General features: G+C 45.9%; 1 long non-coding RNA gene across 1 annotated transcript in view; it reads left to right on the top strand.

The window, feature by feature from the left end:
* Nucleotides 1–13,664, top strand: part of LOC144167324 (uncharacterized) — a 46,440-nt gene extending 32,776 nt beyond the window's left edge. The window contains exon 3 of the long non-coding RNA XR_013321953.1: nucleotides 13,553–13,664. This is a non-coding gene — a long non-coding RNA (uncharacterized LOC144167324). The remainder of the gene's footprint in view (nucleotides 1–13,552) is intronic.
* Nucleotides 13,665–15,274: the final 1,610 nt, after the last annotated feature.

The raw sequence follows: 15,274 nt of genomic DNA, 5'->3' as shown, positions 1-15,274 counted from the left end.
TGCTGCCGGCGGCGCGCCGCCGGTAGCCGATCACGGAGGCCACGTTGCAGCTAGCACGATGCCCTTCGTGATCACCCTGCTCAATGGCGACATAGCGTGAAAAGGCGCCTCAAAAAAAAAAAACGACCGGCGTCGCTCTTGATCAATCATTTGCCATATAAGTAGGCCACACTCTCAAACGCTCCCGAAAAAGTGCGCATGCGCGTAGTTTACTGAATTTTCAGCCAGATGGTGCAGCATGCGCCTGAGGCTGTGCTCTCCGTTGTTCACATTTCATTAAATTCCCCCTGTACGTCCGCTCTTCGCCACGGCTCCGGACAAGCTCGTTGAGTTTTTTGCATTCCGTCGCCAGCTTCCCCCCTTCAACCAGTCCTCACCCAAAGACAGAGCGCTGACTACCTAAGGGCCTTGACAACTGCCGGCTCAGTCATTCTGACCCTCAAGAGGAAAGAAAGGCATTCCCCCTACCTTGCTCACGGTACACTACACTGTTGTCAGCTGCGCCAATTTTTTTCGCTCCAGACCAGGGAGAGGAGACAGCGCAAAAAGAGCACAAAGAGCGCCGAGGCATAACCCCGTCGAGGCCCATTGGCGCTGCCATCGGTACGCTCCTCTCAATACAAAGTCATGCCGTCACTCATGGCTTCAAGTTGTAAAGTTTTGACAAAAAAGCAAAGATATCTATCTATATAAATTTTAAAATTACAGCAAAGTGATGTAATTATCAGCTGTTCAAGAATTCTTCAAATCGAGTAGGAGGAGAAGTAAACGTGTCTATTAGGCAGTCAGCCTTGAGGAAGAGTACTTATTGCAGGGTATCTAGAGACCGCCCTACTTTTGGGGCTCACTTCATTCTTACTACAATTCTCCTGAAAAATGAAAAATGCTGGAAAAATACAACTAAAAAAGTTGGGCTTCCTGGCTCCTTTATCTGCACAAAAAAAGGGCTGGGCATTTTGCAATGTTCTGAAATATGTCATATTTGTCATTTTATTATAGACATTTCTTCGGCAAACGGAATACACATGCTTTGACTCATTTAAAAGCATAAAGGTGTCGACAGAAATACATCTGCGATGATACATATACAATATTTTGATAGCTACAATACTTTTATGGAGGTAAAAGTTTTGAATTTTGCATGATTCGTTTAACGCGTGTGTGACCTGATCCAAGTTTTAGATTTTTTTCGAAAGGAAAACCTGTGGTCACCGCGAATTTAATTTAGATTCACTGCAAAGAAAGATATAGATACAAATTTCACGCTCAAATAAAAAATGCCGACCGCACACAATTGCTCAGTAGTTACACTGTAAACGCAAACTAGCCGGAAATGGAGTTTTAATCAAGTAATGTGCCCTGAAAAGTACCTATAGCAAAAAATTTACTGCCTAGGCATGATCTAAAAACGTGGACGAACCTCCACGGTAGTACCGCTGCCCATCCGTGTAGCAAAAGAGAGGATTTAGAACGACTTAACACCATTTGTGAGATGGCGTTACCACGTCCACAATAAACTCCCCATCTGAGGTAATCATCTCAAGCGGGCGCTCGCCATGTTAGTCTTGTATTGTTTCCGTGTATCAGCACTTCAACCGTGGCCTAATGCTAATTAGAACGAGTAAGCAGGACGCGATGGTTGCATGCAGCTACAAAACCGATACCGTGCGTATACCTGTATAGATGCTTCAACCAGCGCGATCACAGGCAGACAGCGCGGCCGTGTTGTTTCAATCTGTTTATTTTGGCGATAGGTGTTGTCAAACTCTGCTGCTAACGAAGAGACAGTTCTCGCCGTTGCAAACAATTTAATACATAGACAATTTAAATTCTCGTGCCAACGCGCCAACGCACCCGACTGCAGCGACTCAACTTGCCCTGGCGGCACGACTGGCTGCCCGGATGTAAACAACCTTTGTGCTATCAACGCAGCCAAATCAAGCCAAATCCTCCCTGTTCTGTGACGCAGCGCGGCCGGTGACTTGGGCCGTCGTTTTTTCTTATTTGTGAAGGCCTAGTAGGGCCATTTGGTGGAAAGATTTTCATGTGCCCCTGTCACACGAGGAACGGCCGCAAACAGCATTTGGATACGGCGACAGCTGTGGACAGCTCGCTGGTAAGTGGTCTGTCATCAGTCGATGCGTTTGTGAAACGTTTGGATAGGGTTAACAGCGAAGTACCCGGGTACCCGTGCCGCTCACAGCATGTACACGCACGGGCAAAGAAAAAAGCGCACACTCGTATTATTTTACTTGTTTGTGGGTTTTGTGGTATGCATTCGCATTCTTTTTTAGGCCGGTTTGTAACAGGGCATTCGAGATAAAATCGTTTGTCACGCGCGGCGTCGTTTCAAAGCAACGTGACGGTTACTTCGTGCTGGCGAAAATCAGCGCAGTCAGACGCAAGCGGGAAGGAAAGTAGAGAGATCGGGAAAGAGGGCGCTAATATATAAAAGAAAGCGTAATGCAAGACGAGAAATGGAACGCCACCCTCCTGCGTTTCTCCGAACTTCAGGACAGAGCCGCACACGGGTACGTTGTCACGAACTCGAGCGTACGACGTTTAAAAGTACCGTACATTTTTTTCATTTTTCAACGTGACCTGAGCCACTTATCTTCTCATTGTCGCGCATGCAGACCTGATTGTGTCCCTGTGTTTGAGCGCACAGCCATCGTTTTCCGACATAAGAACCAGCAAACGCGAGAAATTGTAGAAACCAGCCACATCAGAAAAGCTGGTTCCGAATGTATCAGTCATCCCTCTATCACCCTGCTTAATCGAGAAGTCTCATATTTAGACGCACATTGAGCGCTATTTCGGTGCCTCTTCTGGGCATGCGTGTTGGGGGTGGGAGGGGGGTCTTAATCCATGTATGATGCGGTTATCTTTGCTGATTTTTCGCCTTTCGTGCGCCTCAAAGTTCGTTTTGTGGTTTTGTTGTTACGGTTTTTTAGTATTTTCGGCTGAGCGCGCCGAGAACTGTGACGCATTGGGGGCGGGGCAATTGGGCGCTTGGGCATTTAAAGCTTTGAATTGTGCAATAATGAACCAGTTGCTAGTCTGCGCTTGTGCCGTCTTCATGTGTTCTTGTCCTCGTTAATTTGCGCACAGTTTGTTTTTCGAGATGCATCATTACCTACTCGCCCAACCCTCAACCCTTTTACAGATCCTATACTCCGTAAAAAAGAGTTGCCTGTCCTTTTAGGTACGGCAAAATCTCGCGCAGCGCATCATTCTGCCAGGGGGCCATATCCTAATGTCAATGCACACACTATGAAAGCAGCTTGCACTTATTGCGTCACATTGTCTGCTGATAAGCATTTTAGCTTCGCCCCTCTCATCATCATTCACTTCGTGGAGATTGCGGGATTTTCTTTCATAGCTTGTTGTCACTGCAGTAATTAATAGCAGAATCAGTCCTACGAATCACAGAAACGGTTCGTTTCACGTTGAAAATACTCACAGTAACACACTTTGCACCACACGGAGGAACAATCGGTTGCAGTGATGAGGCATAAGGGTAACTTGTTGTTAAAGGGTCATTGAAGACAACCAGCAAGTTGGTTTCAAACGGAAGTCGGACCTCCGCATAGCCATTTCAGCATTGATTTAGTGCCAAGATGCCTTAAGTGCGGAGAAATCGCTGTTTAAATGCTCATCAAACGTGACGCAAACATGACTGCAGTCACTGTTTGCATCAGGATAAACCGGAAGCAAGTGAAGCAGCGGTGATTATTCGCAGTATACAAGCAACTGAATACAACATTACCACGTACCAAGCAGTTTGGTCAGTTTCGGTCAAATCGCTCATGCTTCCCCAAACTCCCCTGTCATTTGCCGTTCGAGATCACTAAGCAAAATGTTTCTCCATTGGACCCGTGATCAGTATTTATGCTTCACTTAAGAAAAACATTGGCCTTTTGAGGCCTTGCAATCGTTGGCGTCGAACAATTTTCTCGTGCGTAGCTCGCATGCTCCCTTGGAAAGCGTACTGCCACCCCAAGTATGGACGAGTAGCACCATCCAGCGGCAGCCAAGAAAGAAGTTGCGCGCGTCAGGCCATTTAAGCCCTTCCGGTGAAACCGTGTTTTTGCTACTTTCAACCTTAAAAAAAAAGCCAGGTGTAAGAGGGGTATAATAGTGTTCTCCGTGAGCTAATCTATCAACCTAGAGAGACTTGCATTTTAACTTTACTGTCATTTAAAGTTGTGCTCGAGTATATTGTGCGGAAGTAATATCTTTTTTATTGCTGCAAAAGCCACGTAGGTTAATGTACTGGCACTTGGTTTTATGAAGACTTTGCATTCCTAATTTAAGTACTGAAATTCGCAGGGAACCTGGCCTAACAATTTTATTACTTTACCGAATTATTAAGTTCATTTAACCATAGTGTCTGTTTTGAATTTTACATGTGGGGCATTGTTTTTTCTTTTTTGCTTCTTCAGGCAGATGTTCCTTTGACTCCCTGCCTGTATTCCGTGAACGGGGAAGTTAGCCTCCGCATCGATGGCCAGAGTGTCTTAACTGCATCATCTTTACTAGGAGGGCTGTGTAGTCTGTTTGCATCGTTCTGGGTTTTCAACATTCAATATCCCAAGAAGGCACACAGAGCTCTAACGTTTGTGGAACATGCCTTTTTGGACCTTGCCAGCACCAAACCAGGCGTGAAGGATTTAAACCTAATTAACTTTTATCGCATCAATATCCCTCACTAATATTTTATTTGTTTTCAATCCTGTAATCATTGAATAGTAGTCTAAAAGAATTAGGCATTATGTTTCTGACTTTTTATTTTTTCTTTTTTTACTGAACAGGGGATATTTGATGGGCCCTTCTGTATGCTGATAGTACAGCTATCTTTTAGTGAAACAATAATATTAACGAACTAATTTAACTTGAAACAATTATCTAAATAACGTTGGAAACAGGTTCCAAATGAATCAACTAAGAATTATCCGAAAAACACGAATTACATGGCTTTTTCTTCTCACTCTAAAGAAGCTGTCGCGATACCACCCATTCTGTTCTATATCCTTGCAATTAACCCCTCAGACTCGGTCACTTTTCTTGGCGCATTTGTGTCTTTATCAAAACGCACTGGTATTTCCCGCAACATATTTCTCGTTCTTTACTCATTTATCCATAGCCATCTCATTGCTGTCTGTCTCCTCCATTATTTAACTTTTGTGCCTTTACCATCTACAAAGTGCTCGTTACCTTTCAATATCAAATCGTTACACAGCTCTCGCTCATTTCACCACCAATTGAAAACTTTTTTTGTTGTAAACCACTGAAGCCATTTTTTTCACTTTGTGTACTGAGTACTGATGCGTACTGATAAGTACTCACGAGTTCTCAATCCTCTGGTATTATATAAAGATGTCACTTACCATGCCGTTGTGTTTGTGCCTATATGTTTTTCGCATATTTCCAGTTCTTGTAGTAATATTGTTTCTACAGTTTGTTCAACTAGCATACAGGTCGCTCATTTCACCACCAAATTGAATTTTTCGTTGTAAACCACTGCAACCATTTTTTTCACTTTGTGTACTGAGTACTGACGCGTTCTCGATCCGCTAGTATTATATAATGACTTCACTTACCATGCGGTTGTGTTTGCGCCTATCTTTGTTTTTCGCGTATTTTCAGTTCTTGTAGTAATATTAATTCTACGGTTTGTGCAACTAGAATTGTATTGCTGTCTTCCATTCCTAACTGGCGGGTTATTTAGCAATGTACCATTTGTGCTTTCTTATAAGAGGTTGCCCTAAGTTTTTATTTCGGAACTTCGTTGTGTACACCATGTACCATGTAAACTTGTTTGCGAAAGTTCGTTTGAAATAAACCTGAAACCGAGAAAAACCGTGTGAAATCAGTACTCCCGCAGGGAACTAGAAACTCTCCCTTGTGGCCTTGAAAAAACTCCTTTCGGAAGGCCTACAGAAACGCCCCAACTTTCGAAAAACTCCATTCAAAAGAAATATATTCTTCTCTTAAACCTCCTAAAAACTCCCCTCGCGAGGCCTGCAAAACGTAAAACTCCATGCAAAAGAAGTAAATGCTTCCCTTGAACCTCCTTAAAACGCCCCTAAAATAACATAACTACTTCCCAAGGGAGACATAATAGGCTCCTATTCAACCGCCTAAAAAGTCCATAAACATCACTTAAAAACGCCTTCAGGAAGTAAAGAATACTCCATTTTGATCTGCTTAAATTCTCCCAAGCATTTCTTAACACTCCTTAACTACCTCCTTTCTATCACCTAAAAACGCCCTGTTTTGAGGAGGTAAACAAAACCTCCCTGTTCCATGTAGTAAAAAAACTCCTACAAGGAGGATCACTAGAGGAGAGGCGAAAAAGAACCTCTAGGGAGTATATGGGAGGTTGATTGATTGACTGATTGAGTCTTTTTATTGGAGCAAGGAGGGCGTTTGCCGTATAGTGGGGAGAGGGATGGAAGGAAGGGGATTACTAATCAAGGTCCATATTCAAAGAGGGGATTCGTGTTATGGGGGCCTGGAAGTCTTCACCGGGGCCGGCCCCAGTTAGACTACTCGCGCCAGAGCACTCTTAACTGCAAAAGCGGCAATTGTTCGTAATAAAGATGCGTCTAACCCAGTATGTGCGTCATGTGGTAGGGTATCGGGATTAATGTTTGTTAAACTCTATGGGCGATGTTTGGCAGTGTGGGGATGTCCACACTAGGTGGTTGAGATCTGATTTGACGTCAGTGTTGCAGTAGGGGCATCGTGGGTGTGTGTTGGGGCATCTCGTCCATTTCTGGGTAGTGTGAGGAGTGTAGGCGGCATCCGCGCATAACTTGGTAATGAATACTTCCTCGGATCTGCTGCAGGAGACAATGTTGCCAAGATGCCCAGGGGGTGTAACCTGTTCGTAACGTTGTCTTTTACGTTTCTTTAGTCGGAGAAGTAGGAGGGGGTGAGGAGTGGGTGTGGATGCTGAAAGGGGAACCAGTGGAGGCGTAAAGTTCAAACACTCCTGTGCCGCCTCGTGGGCGGACTGGTTCCCTGGGCCGGTTTCCTCGTGGCCTGGAATCCAGTCAATTCTGATGTGCACGTTGTGGCTTTTGAGGAGTTCTTTGAGTAAGATTATAGAGTTGCCGAGCGGGTTGAGGGAGAGTGGCTTGCGAAGTTCTTGAATTGCTTCGAACGAGTCCGTTAGTATCCGTATTTTGGCTGGTGGTCGGGTATTGAGGTCATAGCAGATATGATGAAGGGCACCATTGATGGCATGGAGTTCACCTTCCAGTGCAGTTGCACCGTCGTGTCTGAGGGAGAGTTGACCTCCAAGGGATGGGTTTTCAGGACAGGTCCATGCTACGCCAATATGCGAAGTTGCCACACTGGCGTCGGTATGGATGTCGATCTCATTGGGAAGTTTGGACTTCTCCAAGTGAAGGCTACGTTTAGATCTTGTTGCCGTTCTAGAGCGGGGAATATGTTTGGTGAGATTGCCGGTGATGTTTTCCGAGATTGTCCAGGCTGCTAAAGGGATGGGAAGGTCGATGACCAGTATAGGCTTCTGCTCGTCCCATGCTGTGAGAAGGAGCCCTTGTCGGGTGAGCCCACGTTTGGTGTCTGCCTGTTCACGAGTTTCTTTCATGATTACGTCTATAGGAGGGAGCGCAACCGCTCGTTCAAGAGCTTCTGTTTTTGTATGTTTTGGGAGGCCTGTGATGGTACGCAATGTGGCTCTATGGAGCACCCGAAGGTGTTTTGTGTTCCTTTTGTTCAGGTTGCATACTGGCGCTCCATATGAGAGAGCGCCGATTGCAACTGTCCGGGCCATGGAGAGGCATGCCTGTTGACTTCCGCCACCATATTTGTTAAACAGCCTCGCGGTTAATTTAAGCATGGGTTTCCATTTCTGTCGTAGTTGTTTTAACCATATCTTAGCACTAGTGTTACTGCCAAGTGGGAGACCAAGGAGGCGTACGTGGTCACGTGTCGCTTGGATAGCTGTGTCTCCAATGTACAGCAGAGCAGGGTCCACGGGTTGCGTTTTGGTATCGCTTGATACCGTTAGAAGTTCTGTCTTTTCTGGGGCGAGTTCTAGGCCAAGTTTCGGTATGCATGCTTCGAGGCTGTTCACCGCCGCCTGCAGCTCAACCAGCATGTCGGATGTTGACGAGTAGTCTCTACCTTCCGTCCATATCGTAATATCGTCAGCGTATATTGCGATACGGGCTGACGTTTCCTGTTCGAGAGTTTTGGCTAACTTTTCCATGACGATGTTGAAGAGTACGGGTCCGAGTATAGATCCCTGTGGAACACCGTTGTCGTTGTAGTGGGTATTGGGTGTCCATCCAGGGAGCATGCTGCTGAGTTGAATGGGCCGATTGTGGAGAAAGTTACGAACCCAAACTTGTGCTTTTTTGCTGGGGAAGGCTTGCGCGAGTTCAGTCAAAATCGTCGTCTGATCTACTCTGTCGAATGCTTTCTGAAGGTCTACAGTAAGGACGTAGTCGGGAAGTCCGCGGTCGTACGGGGATCTGTTGATTACCCGTCGTAAGAGCGAGAGGCAATCGTGTGTCCCTAGGTACGAACGAAAGCCAGTTTGGGACGGGTGAAACCATGGGTTCACATATTCCAAATGGTATTGTAGCCGGTTGTTAATCAGGCGTTCGATCAGTTTGCATAACGTGGGTGTAAGAGATATGGGTCTAAGGTTGGAGCTGACAGAAGGGTCTTTTCCAGGCTTTGGAATGAGGTTAACCAGGGAAAGCTTCAGGGTGTCAGAAATTTCTCCTGTGTTCCAGGAATGATTTATAAGGCCAAGAAGTTGTTCTAGCTGAGGCTCGTCGAGGTTACGGATGTGTTGCCACGTGACTCCATCATGTCCAGGGGATGATTTCGCCTTGCTTTGTCGGATGGCGGTGCGAAGTTCTGCCATCGTAAAAGGGGTGTCTAAAGCTGAGTCTTCCGAGTCTAGTTCGATGATAGGTAGGTACGTGCGGGGTTGCGTACTTGCTGAAGGGAAAAGCGTTGCTATAATCTCCCGCTCGACTACCTCCGGGGTGTTGTGGAGCGTGAGCGTCGCGAAGAGGGGAAGACGTTGTTTGCCCTTTCCTGTCATGCCTCTGTAGATTCTCCAAAGCTTCGAGAGTTTGCGCTCTTTGCCTAAAGTTGAGCATACCTCTTGCCAGTGCTCATGAGCCAATTGTTTCTGATATTCTTGAATCAGTTTGTATTGGTGCCTTAGTTTCACTAGGTCGACGTGGCGTTTCCCTAGTCGTCTGTATTTACGAGTTAGGTGTTTAGCTCGGTTCCACAAGTTTGATAGGTGGCCGTCCATGGCAGGTGTGTCCTCAGAGCATGTTATGGACTCTTTAGAGGTTTGGGCAGCATTCTGAATACGCTTTATGAAAGTATGAAAGTCTGTTGCTGGGTCTGATGATTCGTTGCGAATTTCACGAAATGAGGTCCAGTTCGTCAGTTCCAAAGTTTTGGCCGTCCGGATTCGCTTACCACGAAGGGAAATTGATATTGGAAAGTGATCACTGCCCCAAGTGGTGTCGAATGTTTTCCACGTAGTTACAAGCCTCGGTGACGCAAAGGTGAGGTCTGGAGAGGTGTCTTTCTGGGAAGCATGCAATCCAATTCTCGTTGCCTCGAAGGGGTCGTTTAACAGCATAAGATTGTTCATCTCCATCGTTTCTTCCAAAAGTTTTCCTCTAACATCCGTAGCTGCGTAGCCCCACGTTGTGTTTTTGGCGTTAAATCGCCACCAATTGTCTGCGTGGCAGGATATTGGTGCATGAGTTCTGTGACCCATTGAAAAGAGGTGTGTCGAGCAGATCCAGTGATCGGCTTCTAGTAAGACGAGGCGACAAGAACTGTTTTGCCATTAGGAAGTCTGCCACGGATTACTACTGTTTCGTGCTGTTGCGATGTAGGTCCAGGGAGTTTGATCTGATGACATGCAATTTCTTGTCGAACCAGTATCAGGGTTGCATAACCCTGGTGTTTGGGGGGCAGAGTTTCGGGGGCTTGTTAGCTTGCATGTTATTACAGGGTCCGAATACGTAACATATCCATTGACCTGAGGAATGCCTCGAGGTTCTTGAAGGAGAATAAACAGCGGTTTAAGTCGTTGAATCTTCTGCAGTAATATTGGTGAATTTTGCAAAAAACTTCGACAGTTCTATTGTAATACTAAGGGTGCAGCCACTACTGACTTTGCGCAATTGTACGTGGTGGAATTTTGCGAGGTGGTTCCTCTTTGGGGTCTTGTTGCGGTAGCTGACTTGGCATGGTCTGTATCATTGACGTTGTTTTCGTTACATGAGATTCTAGAAGGCTGCGAATTTTGCTAATGTCTTCTTGTCGAGCGGCCCGTTCTTTCTGAACGTCCGATCGGATAATGTTGAGCAATCCCTTCAGTTCAGGGTCAATTCTGGACTGGGATGTGGGCGTGCGCTTAAAGGTGGGGCTCCGGCTACGTCTTGAAGAAATTTTAGGAGGTGTGGACTGTGGCTGGGGTGGACGTGCTGGTTTTGTCTTTTCGGCAAGGGCCTTTTTGAGTTCTTGATTCTCTTTCCTGAGTTGTTGGAGTTCATTGCGTAAAGAGGCAAGTTGAGCAAGGATTTCTGCACTAACAGACGCAGTTAAAGACGAGGATTGGTGATCTTGCTTCGAGGCTACGGGGAGCTCTGGATTAGAGGCCGTAGTGCTGCTGGTCTGTGCCACTCTGTAAGCCCATGAAATACCACGGGCTGCGTCGTTACCTGGTGTGTTCGAAGGAGTTGGGATACGGCTTGGGCATTTCGGGTTGACTGCTATGTGACTGACGTCTTTGCATGCAGTGCAGTAAACGGTGGGGGCACATTCGTGGTCTCCATCATGATCCCTGTCACATGTGCGGCAGACGCTAGGGTGGGGGCAGTGTTTCGCCATGTGCCCGATCTTTTGGCAATTGTAACATACCATACGCTTCGGGGAGTAGGCTGTTACCTTGACAATTGCCATATAGTACTTCACAACTTTAGGGAGGGTTGGAGAGTCAAAAGTGACGACTGCTCTGTTGGTCTTGCCTATTCTTTGTGCGCTACGCACCTTAGCTTGCTCACATCGAAGCCACCTCAGGATGTCTTCATTAGACTTATTCGGTTCGACTTCGATGACTCCGCGTGTCGTGTTCGGGCAGTGATACGATTCCTTGACCTCGACGGGGATAGCGATGATTTTGCCATTGTGACGACTTTGTATACTTGTGGTTTGAACGATACGCTGGGCGTGTTCCTTATCGTACACTGTAATGTGTATACAATTGCCGGCGACATCGTATTTGTGAGATGCGATTTCAGAGAGGTAGGTTTGAGGGGCTGTAATGCCGATCAGGTGTGCAAAGGAGCCTTTAGGGATGTCTCTGATACTAATTTTGGTCACTGGTCTGAGCGTGAGTAGTAAACGGGGCCGACTTACCCGGTCTGTCTTGGTTATAGTTGCGGTGGCACTCGTCTGGTTGCGTTGCCAGACAGGTCCTTGATCCTGTCCCCGCTGTCTTCAACGCGCTGATCATGGTCCATCTGGGTGTCTGGGTCGGGAGGGACTGGGGGCTGTCCGGTCAAGTCTACTGGTCGTGATGAGCCAGTTTGCACCTCTACGATGCGCTGTTCAGCCGAAAGTTTCTTCTTCTGACGCGACGTCGTGGCAGCGGGGCCTTTCTGAGATCCCTGCTGGCGGCCCAGCATCGCGGGCCGCAGCAGCGGCGGCGGCAGCGATGACGTGTCGCTGGGTAGGCTTAGCTCACCAAGGAATCTTCGGGACTCACACAAGGTTCTTGGGAGGACTGTTCGAGGTGGGACTTCCACCGTGGTGTAGCGGAACACTTTACAAGCACGATGGTGTAACTCGTAGGTCACTGGGGGTGGTTGAACCGCACTTATTGCGGCAAAAACACAGCGCCAACGTGAGCGCCATCCATACTAGTCGCCACCTAGCGGCGAACTCCCTAAATGGGAGGAAAAAAAGTTTAGAGTGTAGAGTCAATCATAAGTATGACGACGAGCAATTCAGGACTGCTGGGTACAAAAAACGGCGTATAAAGACTATTGTGCCTAAGAATGGCTTGTTGGTATTACTGAACAATTACAAGAGGGTGAAGATACCGCAGGAGACGGACACTACCCCGCCCCACGCATAAGAGCTCTCCCTCCTTTCTTAGGTCCTTGCCCGTACGCGCCGTGAGTATTTCAAGAAAAAAACACCAGCTTGCCCAGAAGTCCGCACTGGTCTCCATTTGGTGTAAGTGATTAGTCGCTTATTCCCCAATTACTTATTCCCCAAGATACAAGTTTCTCTTGAACTGGTGGTAATGTGATGCCGAGGGGCACTTACAATTACATTAAAAATTCTGGATATGTGACCCAAACGTTCAAGGGGCACATAAATATGATGTGAGAAACCAAAAGATCTCCAGCTACGCCGTGCACATGCCAGAGCGAAGAATAGAAAGCCTGTGCAGTCTACGGGACCACTAACCACTACGATATAACCACTCATCCGTGAACTCGATTTTATAACATATCGTCGTATGTATGTCACGCCTATCTGGTTTCAACATTCTCGATCCGGCCGTAAGTGAACAAAACATTTTCTCCAGTTTGGCGTGAGAGTAAAGCACTTTTTCACAGTGAAGTTCAGGCCACGCCACTCATCGGGCGTAGCTAGCGTCTTTGTATACTTCCTGCATTAAGTAACAAAGTGGTCCTCCCCTTGTTTGCCCGTACTAATCTTCTTCGTAAATCCCCGTTGTTCTTGGCCATCTTTCATTGAAATCGATTACCAGAAGATATTGCCACAATTCATAATCACGATTTGTTTGTAAGCCATTTGAAGCGATTTTTATGTATAGATAGCTAAAATTATCCGATCCGTGAACCATGTGCTATGTGCGCTTGCTTTGTACTACTTTTCCATTTACTGTTTTGTTTGGTTGCTTTTCTACCTTTTCCTGTTACATGCCCGCTCTTGACTGTTTGCTCTTGAATTGAAATGTATCGAACAGATTGTCCCCCTCACCTATATAATGCCCTTCGGTGCCGTTAGTGTATCTGAATAAAAAAAACGTAACAATCAAAAGCTCGATAATGTTGCCAAACCCTTTTAATAACACCTTGAATGAGCTGTCTAGAGCTGCTCATTGTGACGGGGCAGCTATAGTCAGGGCTACTAATTATGAAAAGCGCAGTATAGTGCAGACAGAAGTTAATGCTCGCCCAAACAACGATACTCCTTTGATTTCCCGCCAATAGATGGTCTCCGTTGATGACTTTTTATTTACTTGGGCAGCCATCAGTGAATGATGCCTGTTTAGTAGATGCTTTTGCAGCTTTGCACAGCAGATACAAGCCCCATTTTTTACCAATCCACTGTTTGTTACATAGCTTGTTTACGAAACGGCGAAAGAGGTGAATTTTCATGGGAACAGACTTTTGCAAATCTTACTTTTTAACTATGCTACAATCATAACGCTAAAGAAAGAAGGTGAATCTTCAGCATGTAATTTCTCCGAATAATTTTTTTTCAGCGATGCGGCGCCAAGCACATGCCTCGAGACATTCGTTTTCTGCTCTTTGGACTGAGGTGGCTTCTGAACTTTATGTCTGGGTGACAACAATAATTCCACGGATGCTTGCGTACCGTAATCAAAACAAACTTGTAACAAAAGCATTGGTCTTGCTCTTTGTTTAGGAATGTGAAATGACATAAAAAACGCTCAGTAATATGGCATGGTGCATCTTCATTGTTCTCATTTCTGGCACACAAAAACGCGTCTATTTAAATACTAGCGCTTTTACCCGGCGATGCCCGGGTGGGCCAGTATACCTATGGCAGGCACATCATAGGGGAGACAAAACTTCCAGGCATAGGGAATTAAAATTTCGAAAACGATTTTTATCGTTGGGTGGAGGAGATAATGTGCTGGAAATACTTGCTGTAGTATTTTCGGAATGCTTCAGGACTCAAAAGCTGTCCATAGCCTGGTAAAAGTCCCATATTATTCCGATTCTTAAGACAGGAGATCTCAATGACGTTAAGAATAACAGGCCTATCAGCCTACTCTCAGTTGTTTACAAGCTGTTTACTAAAGTTATAGGTAATTGCTCAGGCGAGAGCCTTGATTCCCAAAAAATCAGAGAACAGGCTGTGCTTAGAAAAGGGTAATCAAGCAGGGATCATATCCCTGTGGTTAACCAAATGATAGAAAAATCCGCAGAGTACAACAGACGCATTAATATCGCACTTGCGATTAAGAGAAAGTGATGCCGTACTCACCGCGGCTGTTTTAGTAGCACTGAAAGACCAGGGAACCGAGTGAACCTACATAAGACTTCTAGAAGACATATAAAAGAAATGCACGGGCAGGATAACCCTCCACAAGCAAAACTATAAATTTACAATCAGAAAGGGAGTAAGACAGGGAGATTCGATCTATACAAAGCGATTCACAGCATGTCTGGAGGGCGTATTTAAAACCCTGACTAGGAAAATATGGGATTAAGGGTAAACAGGGAATACGTGGGCCATTTGATTTTTGCGGACGACATAGTGTTGCTGAGTGAGACTTCAGAGCACATGCAAGCAATGCTTCAGGAACTACAATCCCAAAGCGCGGTCGCGGGGTGAAAAATAATTATGAGGAATAAACATGCCAAAAACATCCCCTTCAGCTTATGAAATGAAACGCTATGAGAACTAAAAAAAATATAACTACCTCGACAACATGGTTAAGGCTGACCCCAACCACGAGAGAGAAATCCGGTGCGAATAGGTATGGGTTGGGGACCAGCGCTCTTAAATAATTAAAGTATGCAACCTCGGTCACTCAAAAGGAAAATCTTCAACCAGTGCATACTGCCGGTGATTACATACAGACGTGCACCTTGGCGCCTTATAAACAACTAGGGGGCAGCAGAAGTTGCAGGGGGCGTTGCAGGGGGCGGCAGAAAGTTAGATGGGCAGATGAGATCAAGAAGTTTGCGGGGATAAATTGGTCACAGTTGGCACAGGACCGAGGTAATTGGAGAATAATGGGAGAGGCCTTTGCCCTGCAGTGGGCGTAGATAGGCTGGTGATGATGATGATGATGATGATGATGAAACAACTAGACAGTAAACGTAAGCCGGCTCAATGGGCCATGGAACGAATAATGTTAGGAACAACGTTTAGGGACAGGAAGCGAGCTACCTATATCAGAGAACAAACTAGAGAAGGAGATATCATATTTAAAATAAAAAAGAAATGGACT

The sequence above is a fragment of the Haemaphysalis longicornis genome, unplaced genomic scaffold (genome assembly GCF_048455015.1).
Source record: "Haemaphysalis longicornis isolate Haplotype H1 unplaced genomic scaffold, Haemaphysalis longicornis Haplotype H1 scaffold_2, whole genome shotgun sequence".
Lineage (NCBI taxonomy): Eukaryota > Metazoa > Arthropoda > Arachnida > Ixodida > Ixodidae > Haemaphysalis > Haemaphysalis longicornis.
This window is presented reverse-complemented; position numbering and strand designations above follow the sequence as displayed.